The following is a 14150-nucleotide window of genomic DNA, read 5'->3' as shown; positions in this document are numbered from 1 at the left end:
AGAAATGTGAGGGAATGTTGAAAAAAGAAAAAGTGGAAAAAGAAACGTCAAAAAAGAGTCTCGGACTCACGACCCACGACTCTCCGGTCGGATCATTTTTTCTTTCATCTTTTTTCTCTTTTGCACTCATTATGTTTAAAAAGAGTCGCGCCTCTTGAGGCTTCATGTAATTGCTGACAAATTCTTATGTTCTTTCAAGAGAGAAAAGGACGAAAATAGATTTCATTGGTATCAAAAGTGTTTACAAAAGTAATAGACTCGATTTTAATAGAATTCGATTTTAACAAAAAAATTCATGGTAATAAAACAAACATCTTACTTTCTAAACTTAGATAACTAAAACAATGAAAGTTAACCATAGTTTACGTGCGATCTTAAAACAACGCACCAATGTGAACCCACCTTAATGTTTTTTGAATTTCGCTGAATGCTTTCATTCATTCATTCAGTCATGAATGACATTTCATTCCAGTCGATTGGAAATTTTCCAATAGAATTCCAGTTGTTTTTGTTTTTGTTTTTTTTTTTATTTTGTATCGAATTTTAATTTGTTTAATTTCGTTATTTCGGTTAGTAAAAAGTAAAAAAAAATGTGATTCTGCACATCTACGCGTCATTCTCTTTCGTTCCGTGTATAATTTATGCCCCTTCGGTTTTTGGGGGCCCGGTAATTTGTACCACAAAAACTATGCTCGCCGTTTAATTATATGATGTTCTTTCTTTCTAATGACGAATCTGTATACAAAAAAAAAAACCTGTTACGAATTTATTCTTTCTTTGACATTCTTTTGTCAATTCTTACCAAAATTAGTGTGGCGTTATTTCACGTTTATTTTTTTAACTGAACGACGAACTCGTGTCAGCACTTTTTTTTTTTTTTTTGCATTAGGAAGTCTTGCAATCTACAAAAGTAATTACACCAAGTAAATTTTTTACAATGCTAGCATTTTAATATCAAAAACTTCGAAATCGTTGGAGTAGTTACAAAAAAGCACGCATTTCATTTTTTTACAACAAGTCCATTTTCATACTAAAAACTATTGAAGATGAAGTATTTTTAAAAGCAGACACATGATTAAACATAACCAATACCGATGAAAAGTTATTTGGTCAAACGTCATAAAGTCAAACCTATATCGGTCAAATGTTTTTTTCTGCCACAAAAAAATTACGACAAAACAATTAAAAATTTGATTCCAAACATAACCATAATATAAAAAGAATAAAAAAAAAGAAAACAAACAACTTTTCATCCTTTATGACCTCACAAAAGAGTTGAATAACGAACAAACACATTTTTCATTTTTATCGCTCGAAACGCCCATTTCCGTCCATTGCCATTTGAATTGCTATGCCATGAAATTAAAAAAAAAACCCTACCTAATAAACCGCAAAACTACAACGGTTCCGTCATTCCATTTACAACTAACAACCAAACGGTACTCAAGGTATAAATGTGTTTGTGTATCCTTTTACAACTGGCTCACAAATTTTTCATATATAAAGATTAAAAATTAATCCCTTCTCTCCGATGGCCATTTAAAAGAATTTAATGAACCGTCTGACGCATATTGTGTCGTCCATTGTTCCTTTAGCTGTGTGTTATACCCGTTACAAATCCATACTATCTAACTTTAATGGGTTAGCAGGTGCTTAGCCGTATAGTTCAAGTCGCAATTTTACCAATGGGACACTTTGTTGTATAGTGCCAAAGCCGATGATTTTGATGTCCTTTGTCACTTACCCTTACCTTAACTACCCTTACCCCCTCTAAAGAAATATATACAGAAAAGCACTCTCATTAAGTCATTGGTTGAAGTTGCCATAGTGCCCCATAAAGAAAGGGTTTTTGAATCTTGACTTCTTACACAATGTATCACTGCTGTACTGTATACCGTTCGCTCTGCCAGCTCATCCGAAACAAACCTTATATTCTTCGTCCTTCCTTCTAAAGCTGCCCACATCTCCTCTTATGGTCACCAACCACCACCACCGGCACCACTGTGAATAGGAGATGTGGGCTGTGAAGCTAGTACCACAGGTGTTTTCAAAATCGAGAAGAGAGCTTCGGCCGAGAGTGGATGTGAAAGTGAAAAACTTATAATTGCCAGTCCTGAAACGGAATCCTTTTTTCGGGTGATTTTTTGTGTCCTTTTTTGTTTGTGTGCTGTGAGTGTGAGGGAAAGGAAAGGAAAATGATGATGGTAACCGGGTAACCTAAGGCACACCGAGCACAAGGGTTTTTTGGCGTTGGTGTTTGACATGGTTTATTGATCGGGTGGGGATATGGCAGAGGCGACGTAAATCTTTTTATACTTTTTGGCAATTATCGAGCTGACTTCAGGACAGCAGCCGGGGGATAGGAGAAAGTTGGTTGTGGGTGTTTTTAGCACCATATAACCGGTTACAGTGTTCATAATCCGCTCTAAGTCTTTTATGTTGTACAAAAAAAGAGGTTCGTACACCTGACTATTTGTCGTTGCAAAAACGTTCTTTTTTTTGTTCCTTTGTCAAATGTGCCACCCTCATGGTAACCATTGAATGTGTTTCTAGATTGTAGGTACTTTGGAAAGTTAGTTGTGTTTTTTTTTTCTGCTGTACACTATTCGTATATAGAGTAAAATATACCAGCCAGCATCGCGCACGTTTTATTCACACCTTGCGTGTAATTTTGAAGCTCTGCAATCGGCTAACACAATATTTGAACGGTCATTAGGGCACATTTATGCGGTCAAAAAGGATTTTAGAGGTAAAACTACCGATTAACTGCTGTATAGCATAGAACGAATGTACCTAACAGCTCGCTAGTGCCAGCGCCAACGTGAGGTTAGAATAATTTAAATGACCTACTATTCTAACCAGAGTGTGAAAGTACGAACATGTGGTAGAAATTTTTTAATTAAATTTTTGTCTTGCTGATTTGAATTAAACTATATACGTATTTTAAGGATATTTAGAAAGATTAGTTTTTTTTTATTGGATAAGTTAAATATGTATGGATTAATTTTCATCAAAATTATAGAGGGATCAATAAAATTTTAAAGCCTCCTACTTAACGAATTTGAGAGGTAATACATTTTAGAAATTCAAATATAATGATGAATCTATGGTGGCCATCTTCTTGCGGAATCATGTCAAGCCTGAAGAAAAAAGACTTCAGTGCCCTGAGCATGTTTAATAAAATAGCACCTGTAACTTATAGAAAACTGACCATTTCAACATTGCTGCTGAATTTTCGCCAGGCAACAGGAATCTAGTGCTCATAAAGCTTGATTTATTTGGAATATTTGGGGGCTAATATCCTGAAAGCCAGGTTTTTGAAAAGTACACAACTTGTTCTTCCTTGTTCTTCATCTCCTCCTGGTGTTTTGGCTTTTGCTTAAACCCACGGAACTTTGCATGATGTTGCCTTTTTGACGGGGTATTCAAGGTCTTTTCTTACGTTGTTCTTGCTCTCAAACCATGCATCTTATTCTCAGCTGCCATTAATATACTCTGTCTCATACTTTCTATGGATTGTTCAATATTGTAAACCGTATTTTAAAGGGGCATTTTTAGCTCTTTAATCGATCGTATGATTGTCCAATGATCAGCCGTGCTTTAATGAAAATGAAGCAGAGTAAAGTAATTTTTTTCACTAAAACGCCTTAAAGCCAATGTGGTTTTGAAGCTAGATGTTCCAGAGTTTCAAACTGTTCTAACTTATCCCAATTCATATCTACTGAAAAAAAAGTGAAGTAATTCCCGGTAGTTTTTGTTTTTGAATTCAGCGTTTAATTTTTACTGACTCAACACTCAAGGAAATAAGGTTATCGCACCTAGAAAAGACCACATTAACCCCTTGTAACCCAACATCGTAAATTTTAAAATTAATAATGTCAATCGAAAGGGCTTTAGCTATAATAAAACACGTATTTTTTAAAAATTCAATAAATTCATTATTTGCTTACTTATTTCGAAATTTACGCAGTAAAAAAAAAGTTTAAATAATTTATTTTTGTATATAAATGCAAAAATTCAAACAAAAAGCTATCTAATATTTATTTTTAAGCGCATTCCTATAAAAACCAAAAATAAAACCCCGTTAGTTTATGCACGAAAAATATTTTTTCTGAATTTCGTAGTTTTTATATAAACTTGCTTGTTTTCCAAAAAAGTCGAACTTTCAACATTAAATGCCAATTAAAAGCTATTGGTGCTATTTATTAGAAATATGGCGCATTATTTCGATAAAGCAATTCTTAAAGATTGTGTAAGAAGCTTTAAAAGAATAAAAATATGTTTTTTACAGCTTTTGGGCCATCTTTTTCGGTTTGTTACAGAAATGTCACATGGGGCTACAAGGGGTTAAAACAAGTGGATTTCTGCATGGTTGTTTTGGAAAGATGACTTATGTCTTCAATATAGCGGAAATCCACTTAATTTAAGATGAAAATCTTCTTATTTTTATTATAATTTTTTATATGTAGGCATAGCCGTATTTAGGGGGGGGGGGGGGGGTTTGGGTGTTTAAACCCCCCCGAAATTTTTTTTCAGAAAATCAAAAGATACCTATATTATAAACATATACAAGTCTAATATATGAAGCACTAAATGATTTGTTTTTGTATTTTAGTGATTTGATTACCTATATGAAAATCTCCCTTAAAATCACTACCAATTTTGCATCGTTGCAGAAGCTGTCGATGAAGTTTGTATAAAGGAAAACAAAAATTGTTTGGTCCATTACAAAGAGTTTTTATCTCTTTGACCATTTCCTTAAGCACTATGTTAACACCTTAAAATGCTCTTTTAAGAACCCTTTAAATACCACAAGTACTTATGCAGGGTTTTTGGTGCCTGGACTAAACTTTGCTTTTTCAAAGGGTTTCGGTGGCCGAACTCGAATCCAAAGACGGACTTATTCGATCACATCTCGTTTTTGAAATATTACCCTTAAATCTATTTAAATCTTTCAGACATCTTTTCTACTGTCCCAGATATCTTCAGTTGCTTATTACCCACTTTTGTTCTATGTTAACCTTAAATCCAGTATGTAAGCGAAAATAAATATTCAGAGACTGTAGTACCTACCAACGCTAGGAAATAACCTCGAAAACTGGCAAAAAGCGGGATTTTCGATTTTCTAACGGGAATATCTCAAAAACGCGATGTGATAGAATTTTTCTGAGTTCGAGCTCAGCACATAAAAAACCTTTAGAAAAGTATATCTTGGTTTCTGTAACAAAAACCTTGTTGGCCATACTCAAAATAAAAAAAATGCGATTATACATTTGCAATGGAAGAAAAACTTGTTTTTATTTCTAAAAATTATAAGAGAAAGTAACGGGACATTTTGTTCTTCTCAATATTCTTGTTTTTTGATTACCTTTAATACAAAAATAGTAGGGTGTAGCTGCAATACTCGGTTTTATATATGGTTTATATTTATATGGTGCGATTATACTTTTGCAAAGCACTGTATTTACAACAATTCGTTATTCTTTTGTTTCAAATTATAAAATTAAACAATTTCAGTTTATTGTTAAATTTTAAAGTGAAGTGAAGTACAGAAACCAGGGTATACTCTTCTATAGGTTTTTTGTGTGCTGAGCTCGAAACCGAAGTCAGAAAAATTCGATCACATCACGTTTTTGAGATATTCATGTTAGAAAATCGAAAATGCCGCTTTTTACCAGTTTTCAGTATTCTTTTTTAGCGTTTACTTATTTTTTTTTAAATTGAATTTGTAACAGTTTCTAAAAGAATTAAGTTTTGTCTCTGTAAATCCGTTTAAATCTTTTAAATATCTATTTTCTTCCTCGAGAAATCATAACTTGAAATCAAAGTGTTTGGGGCATCTCATATTTATTTGCTTTTAATAGCAAATATCGAAAGGTTCTGTACCAATCGCTTTCAAATTTTGACACAATTCTTTTAGAAACTGTTACAAATTTAATTTAAAAAAAAAATAAGTAAACGCTAAAAAATAACTTTGAAAACTGGTAAAAATCGGCATTTTGATTTTCTAACGGGAATATCTCCAAAACGTGATGTGATAGAATTTTTCTGACTTCGGATTCGAGCTCAGCCTATAGAAAAGTATACCCTGGTTTCTGTAAGAAAAACCTTGTTGACCAGTGTAATTAGCTCATGTGAAACAACTTGGATTATTTAAAATTTTGGTTTTTAAGTATTGCTAATTTCATTTAGAACTCAATAGATAGAATGTACCTGTCAATTTTCTGCTACAAAATTTCAGTGCAAGAAAAAGTCCATTTTTCAATGTTTTATATATTAAATTGTACGAAATAATTTTTTTTATAAAGCCTTAGAATGGTTAAAATTTGTTTCTTAAGAAAAATTTTATCAACCAACTTATCACTCTTTGTACCTACAAAACTAGAGATGCCGCTGAATATTCGGCCATTTTTAAATTCGTTTACCGTAAGCAGGGCTTTTTTAAACTTTTAATAACGAATTCCTCTCCTAAAAAATACTTAAAACGGATATTGGCAAATTTTTCGCTTCTACACAGTTCAAATGACTATTTGATTTAGCGGGATTTAGAATCGACTGCAGTTACATGTAGTTGATACAAAGTATTGTGATTTCTAAAAAAAAATTTTGTTTGGTCTGAGCTAACCCCCCCGAAATGAAATCCTAGCTACGGCTATGTATGTAGGTGGTCTTTCTTTCCGTCTGTCATAACAAGTTGCTTCGCTAATGATCATATATTCAAATAAATGTCAGGAATAGGCATTTGTTCGTCAGGAAATGGGCAGCATTTTCTATATTTTTTGTGCTTATGCGTTACCTATTTCCTTCAGAAACCCAATTTAAAATTTTGTTCTCCATAAAACAAAGGTAGTAGCTACCTATACTTACTAATAAACCACATCATTTATTTATCTTTTCTAGAAAGGCTTAAATTTGTTTTCTTAACAAGTAAGGATTCCAGAAAGGGTACTGTGTTTTGCGAGTAGGTAATTGGCAAAGCTTGGATTGCAAGATTAACATTTTCTCATATAATTTCATCTCTGTTTAGCCATTTGATCTCGCCTAGAATCTGCCATTGTTGGCTAATTAAACGCACAAAGGAAAGATTGAGGAGACTTGTGGGTTGTAAGTCATTAGGCCTAACCTATTCATAAAGTTGACATACGAAAAATTTATTTTATTTTTACTGACTAACACTCACCGAAAAAAAAAAAACATAAAGAAAAAACCGATTTCTGATCTTATTTGAGCAATTGCACTTATTTTAACAATCTCAATCTGTTAATTTTACATGAGTTTTACGTTGTTTTTAACCGATCATTTTTCTGCGTGTAGATTGTTCGTATTGCTATTGATTGAAGAGTATTATGGACGTTCTTAAGCTCCTCGGAGTTAACACTGCTTTATTTTGTTTAATGTTGAGTGCTGACAAACAGCTTATCTAACTGCCTACAGGAGTCTATCCTATCAAAATACTTTTGTTAGATAAAACACTCGAAAAAACGTAATTTTCAAATTAAAAAATTGGTAGGTAAGTGAAGATTAATGACCTTGGAAAATATATTGAATGTTACTCATATGCCACGAAGTTAACTTGATACAAATAATGATTAAAAACAGAGGAATTCCTGCACCACCGCCTTTTGGCGGAAAATTTCGGCACACCACCGCCGCACCACGACTGCACCACGTCCGCACCATTTCATTTTGTATGAAAAATTCGCCCCACCACGATACATAATTTTGGATTATTGAAAAAAAAAAAAAAAAACTACCGACGAGAAGGAGTTTCGAACCCGAGTATCCAGAGCGCTTTCAATTAGAAGTCCAACGCTTTAACCTCTCGACCACTTAGCCATGTTTGTACGAACTGGCAATTTGTTACTTAAGTCAAAATAACTTTGAAGACGACTTAAACATTTGTATAAGTACAAGAATAGAATTTTTTTCATTCAAAATGAAACGGTGCGGACGTGGTGCAGTCGTGGTGCGGCGGTGGTACAGTGATTTTTTTTTCATATTTTATTCATTTTTTTTTTTAAATAAAACGGTGCGGACGTTGTGCTACGGTTTAGAGATATTTGAAATTGTGCGGACGTGGTGCAGCGCAATTTCTGATAGTAGTGCGGACATCTTGCAGCGTAGGTGCGGCGGTCAAAAAGTGCTGCGGACGTGGTGCAGCGGTGGTGCGATAAAACACTCGAAAAAACTCAATTTTCAAATTAAAAAATTGGTAGGTAAGTGAAGATTAATGACCTTGGAAAATATATTGAATGTTACTCATATGCCACGAAGTTAACTTGATACAAATAATGATTAAAAACAGAGGAATTCCATTCTAAACAAATTTATCTAGAAATTAATATTGGATGGACATTTTAACACCACTTAAGTTACAGTACTTAAATTCAGAGCAATTTTAAAGAAAAAAAAAGGCATATAATGTTTTAAAATAAATGCCGAAAAATGTTTTAAAATAAATGCTGAATGTATTATAGATATTTTTTATTCGGATTTTTGTCATTAATTTATTTTTTGTTAGTTCTTAAAAAATCGGTTAACAGGAGGTAATTAAAATTAAATACAAAACAATTCATCTTGAAGACAATAAAATACACATACACATAAATTTTCAATTAACTTTTGTGTTTCAATAATATAATAATGGAATACTACACACTTCAACTAAGAACAAGGCAATTTTGTGAAAATAACTTGACTGAGGTTACCCGTTCCGTTACCCAAGTTTATCCACAAGATATAAGCTGGAAACAATGTGATATCCGCATTATAATCAATCGAAGACAAACCCGGAAATGACACGAACTGCGGTCAGTGGATACACCTCAACATAAAGCTCGTGGATTTCTGTGTCGCCATCGCTATCTCAAAATGTGAAATGTTCTCCGCCCCACCACCGCCGCGCCGGCCGCCGCGCGGTCTATATTGAAAAACCGCTATTCCTATTAATAGAGAATTTCCATTAAAACCGTATTATACGGACGATTGATGTGGTTTTTCCTTGATGCAGATGACCCAATTTAATAGCTCTCTTGCATCCAGTACCAACATCCAGCCAATATGACCATACACACACAGAGATATCGACATTTTGTATGTATGTGTTGGTATGTGCGGTGTCGTGTAGCATGATTGCACATTGTACAGGACAATGTCTTTATTAAATACCTATGTAGAGGGTAGACAAAGTCATCTCTGCATTCAATTAAACAGAATATTATTTTTGGCTAAGAACAATGTGTTCATACACATTGATACTAAAAGCCAATGTGATAAATCTTTTGAGTTTGTTAAAGTGCTTAAATAAATGGGTCAAGGAAAAATTTGTACTTATTTAGGTAAAAAAATAATAATTTACAGGTGAATACATCTAAACATTCCTAACAAATATGGGTTACATGAGTGCCAGACGTTATTTGCACATCAAGCAAATGTTATTCTTTTCAAGCTTCTTTAGACATTTCTTTCTTTAACCGCTGGCTACTAGTCCCGTTGCATGTGGTCAAATGTCAAAAAATCTTCTTATCTTAAAACTGTAGGTTTTAGAGAAAAAGAAATGTTCTACAAACTTAGCTTATTTTACATAAAGTTCTCCTTTAAAGTTTTCTTGTATCACTCACCGTTTAAAACATCAAAATTTAAAATATGAATCACAAAAGTATGCAATTTTGTTAAATAAAAAAATATATAAAAAATTAGTGCATTTTATGTCAAATTAGCTCAACTTCAAGTTTGTAGACCTGTTTTTCTTTGACTCCATATAACAGGACAAGCAGACTAAGAAAAAATCAAGACTTTTGACAGATTGCAATACACCTCCTGTGTATTGTGTGTAAATTAGCCTCTTATGAAAAGACAGTTATTAATTAGTGGCATGTGGTACCGGCTACCAAATAAACACAAAATAAGAATTTCAAATGCGAACATCTTCTTCTATCATACCTACTTATTGGAGTAGTCAGGTTGAACATAGTTTTTACATATAAAATTAAATTTATGACTTTAGGATTTAGAGCTCCCTTTATTAATTTAAAAATGACGTCACAAAGCCTATAACTAGCACACAATCAAAACACTTCTAACAGTACATCAGTTGTCAATTTACAATAAGTAGTTTAGAAGATATGATGGAACATAATGATGTAGCTCTTAGGCCACTTCTTTTTTTTTCTTCTAGTGGCTTATACCAAAGGGGCTGAAGTGAAATTCTTATGTCAATTTTTCATTTCAAAATGTGAGTGTTATTTTTATTTTAGTAGGGCATGTACATATTTTACAATGGTATAGTCTACTTTGCTATTGTTTTTCTGAATTCTATTCACTTTAAGGGCCACTTGCTAACTAAACTAAAACGAAACTTAAATAATAGCTGCTTTCCTTTCTGAATATTTATCTACTGCTTAGTACTTAAAGCTGCTTTGAACTGCTTGAACTGCAAAAGTAGTTCAAAGTAGTTTTAAGTACTAAGCAGTAGATAAAAGTTCCCAAAGGAAAGCAGCTAATTTAAGTTGAACATAAACTCTCATTAATAACTTTTTCCTCTGCATAAACTGTCACATAAAGTTTTATGTAGAACTTACATTCTTATCCCGAGTAAAAATAGTAGGTAATTGAATTTTTAAAGAAAAAAAAATTTTGACCGCCGCACTGTTGTCCAAAATGACTTATCTCGTTGCAAAAATCATAACTTTTGAACGGATTGAGGTAGCGGTACAGTTTTTTTTTTAATTTGAAGGAAATTTCCAGGGCTGTTACACCAATGAATTTCAAGAAAATTGTTTTACAGGGTGTTTAGGAATCATCGGCCGAAAACCGATTTTCTTAAAAAAAAAATATTTAAATTAAAATTGGTATGCCATTTTGTAGAAATCACTAATTCACATCTAAAAAAAGTTCAGATTACACTTTTCCATGATATTACGATTATAGAGAATGCCAAAAAAGTTGGTCCCGGAAGTCCGTCTGTCTTTCTGTCTGTATAAGGATCTACATCCTAAACGGATGGACCGATTGACTTCAAATTTGGTATGTAGCATTTTTTGGAGACCCTCCAGAGGTGTTTTTGGAATTAATTTTTTTGGGCCAAAAATAACGGTACTTGTCATACACCAATTTCAGTAAAGCTGTAATTGCTCAAAAACGGCTCCAACGATTTTGTTTAAAAAATTCAAATGTAAGTTTGAAAACAAGGTCTATCTTCTAATGAAAAAAATTTTTTTGGAAAATCATTATTAACGGTACCTGCCATAGAACGGTTTTTTTTAAATCCGATATTCTCCGAAACGGCTTATTCGATTTCAACGAAACTTTTTTTGAAGAAGCACTTATATAACTCAAATATAAGCCAAAAATAAAATTTCAAAAAAAATAATTTTTGGATTTTTAAAAAAATTTTGAAATTTTTTTTTGAAAAATAAAATTTTCGAAAACGGGACATTGTATTTTTTTGAAATTTTGTTTTTAGATGTGGATTAGTGATTTCTACAAAATGGCATACCAATTTTAATTTAAACATTTTTTTTAAAGAAAATCTGTTCCTTCTGCCTTCATTTTTTTTCAAAGTACAAAATCTCGGCAGTGCGCAAGCATGCGCAGCTAAATATTTTTATTTTGAATCAACAATTGATTGGTACACATACCCTATTCGGCTTAATGAATGGAACCGAATGGATTTTTTACGGTACCTGCCATAAAACCGTTTTTTTTTCAAATCCGATATTCTCCAAAACGGCTTATTCGATTTCAACGAAACTTTTTGTGAAGAAGCACTTATATAACTCAAATATAAGCCAAAAATAAAATTTCAAAAAAAATAATTTTTGGATTTTTAAAAAAATTTTGAAATTTTTTTTTGAAAAATAAAATTTTCGAAAACGTGACGTTGTATTTTTTTGAAATTTTGTTTTTAAATGTGGATTAGTGATTTCTACAAAATGGCATACCAATTTTAATTTAAACTTTTTTTTTAAAGAAAATCTGTTTTTGGCCGATGATTCCGAAACACCCTGTGAAATAATTTTATTGAAATTCATTGGTATAACAGCCCTAGAAATGTCCTTCAAATAAAAAAAAAAATTGTACCGCTAACTCAATCCGTTCAAAAGTTATGATTTTTGCAACGAGATAAGTCATTTTGGACAACCGTGCGCCGCACGGTTGTCCAAAATGACTTATCTCGTTGCAAAAATCATAACTTTTGAACGGATTGAGTTAGCGGTACAATTTTTTTTTTTATTTGAAGGACATTTCTAGGGCTGTTATACCAATGAATTTCAATAAAATTATTTCACAGGGTGTTTCGGAATCATCGGCCAAAAACAGATTTTCTTTAAAAAAAAAGTTTAAATTAAAATTGGTATGCCATTTTGTAGAAATCACTAATCCACATTTAAAAACAAAATTTCAAAAAAATACAATGTCCCGTTTTCGAAAATTTAATTTTTCAAAAAAAAATTTCAAAATTTTTTTAAAAATCCAAAAATTATTTTTTTTGAAATTTTATTTTTGGCTTATATTTGAGTTATATAAGTGCTTCTTCACAAAAAGTTTCGTTGAAATCGAATAAGCCGTTTTGGAGAATATCGGATTTGAAAAAAAAAAAACGGTTTTATGGCAGGTACCGTAAAAAATCCATTCGGTTCCATTCATTAAGCCGAATAGGGTATGTGTACCAATCAATTGTTGATTCAAAATAAAAATATTTAGCTGCGCATGCTTGCGCACTGCCGAGATTTTGTACTTTGAAAAAAAATGAAGGCAGAAGGAACAGATTTTCTTTAAAAAAAATGTTTAAATTAAAATTGGTATGCCATTTTGTAGAAATCACTAATCCACATCTAAAAACAAAATTTCAAAAAAATACAATGTCCCGTTTTCGAAAATTTTATTTTTCAAAAAAAAATTTCAAAATTTTTTTAAAAATCCAAAAATTATTTTTTTTGAAATTTTATTTTTGGCTTATATTTGAGTTATATAAGTGCTTCTTCAAAAAAAGTTTCGTTGAAATCGAATAAGCCGTTTCGGAGAATATCGGATTTAAAAAAAACCGTTCTATGGCAGGTACCGTTAATAATGATTTTCCAAAAAAATTTTTTTCATTAGAAGATAGACCTTGTTTTCAAACTTACATTTGAATTTTTTAAACAAAATCGTTGGAGCCGTTTTTGAGCAATTACAGCTTTACTGAAATTGGTGTATGACAAGTACCGTTATTTTTGGCCCAAAAAAATTAATTCCAAAAACACCTCTGGAGGGTCTCCAAAAAATGCTACATACCAAATTTGAAGTCAATCGGTCCATCCGTTTAGGATGTAGATCCTTATACAGACAGACAGACAGACGGACTTCCGGGACCAACTTTTTTGGCATTCTCTATAATCGTAATATCATGGAAAAGTGTAATCTGAACTTTTTTTAGATGTGAATTAGTGATTTCTACAAAATGGCATACCAATTTTAATTTAAATATTTTTTTTTTTAAGAAAATCGGTTTTCGGCCGATGATTCCTAAACACCCTGTAAAACAATTTTCTTGAAATTCATTGGTGTAACAGCCCTGGAAATTTCCTTCAAATTAAAAAAAAAACTGTACCGCTACCTCAATCCGTTCAAAAGTTATGATTTTTGCAACGAGATAAGTCATTTTGGACAACAGTGCGCCGCTCCATAGCTTCACCACCGCTGTTTGGAGGAAAATGTCGACACACCACCGCCGCACCACAACTGCACCACGTCCGCACCATTTCATTTTGTATGAAAAATTCGCCGCACCATGATACATAATTTTGAATTATTGAAAAAAAAAAAAATACCGACGAGAAGGAGTTTCGAACCCGAGTATCCAGAGCGCTTTCAATTAGAAGTAAAATGCTTTAACATCTCGACCACTTAGTCATGTTTGTACAAACTGGCAATTTGTTACTTCAGTCAAAATAACTTTGAAGACGACTTAAACATTTGTATAAGTACGAGAATAGATTTTTGTTCATGAAAAATGAAATGGTGCGGACGTGGTGCAGTCGTGGTGCGGCGGTGGTACAGCAATTTTTTTTTTTTTATTTTATTCATTTTTTCAAAATGAAACGGTGCGAAGGTGGTGCAGTCGTGGTGCGACGGTTTAAAAATATTTAAAATTGTGCTGACGTGGTGCA

Source organism: Episyrphus balteatus, chromosome 3 (genome assembly GCF_945859705.1).
Source record: "Episyrphus balteatus chromosome 3, idEpiBalt1.1, whole genome shotgun sequence".
NCBI classification, from domain to species: Eukaryota; Metazoa; Arthropoda; class Insecta; order Diptera; family Syrphidae; genus Episyrphus; species Episyrphus balteatus.
Note: the sequence above shows the minus strand (reverse complement) of the source record.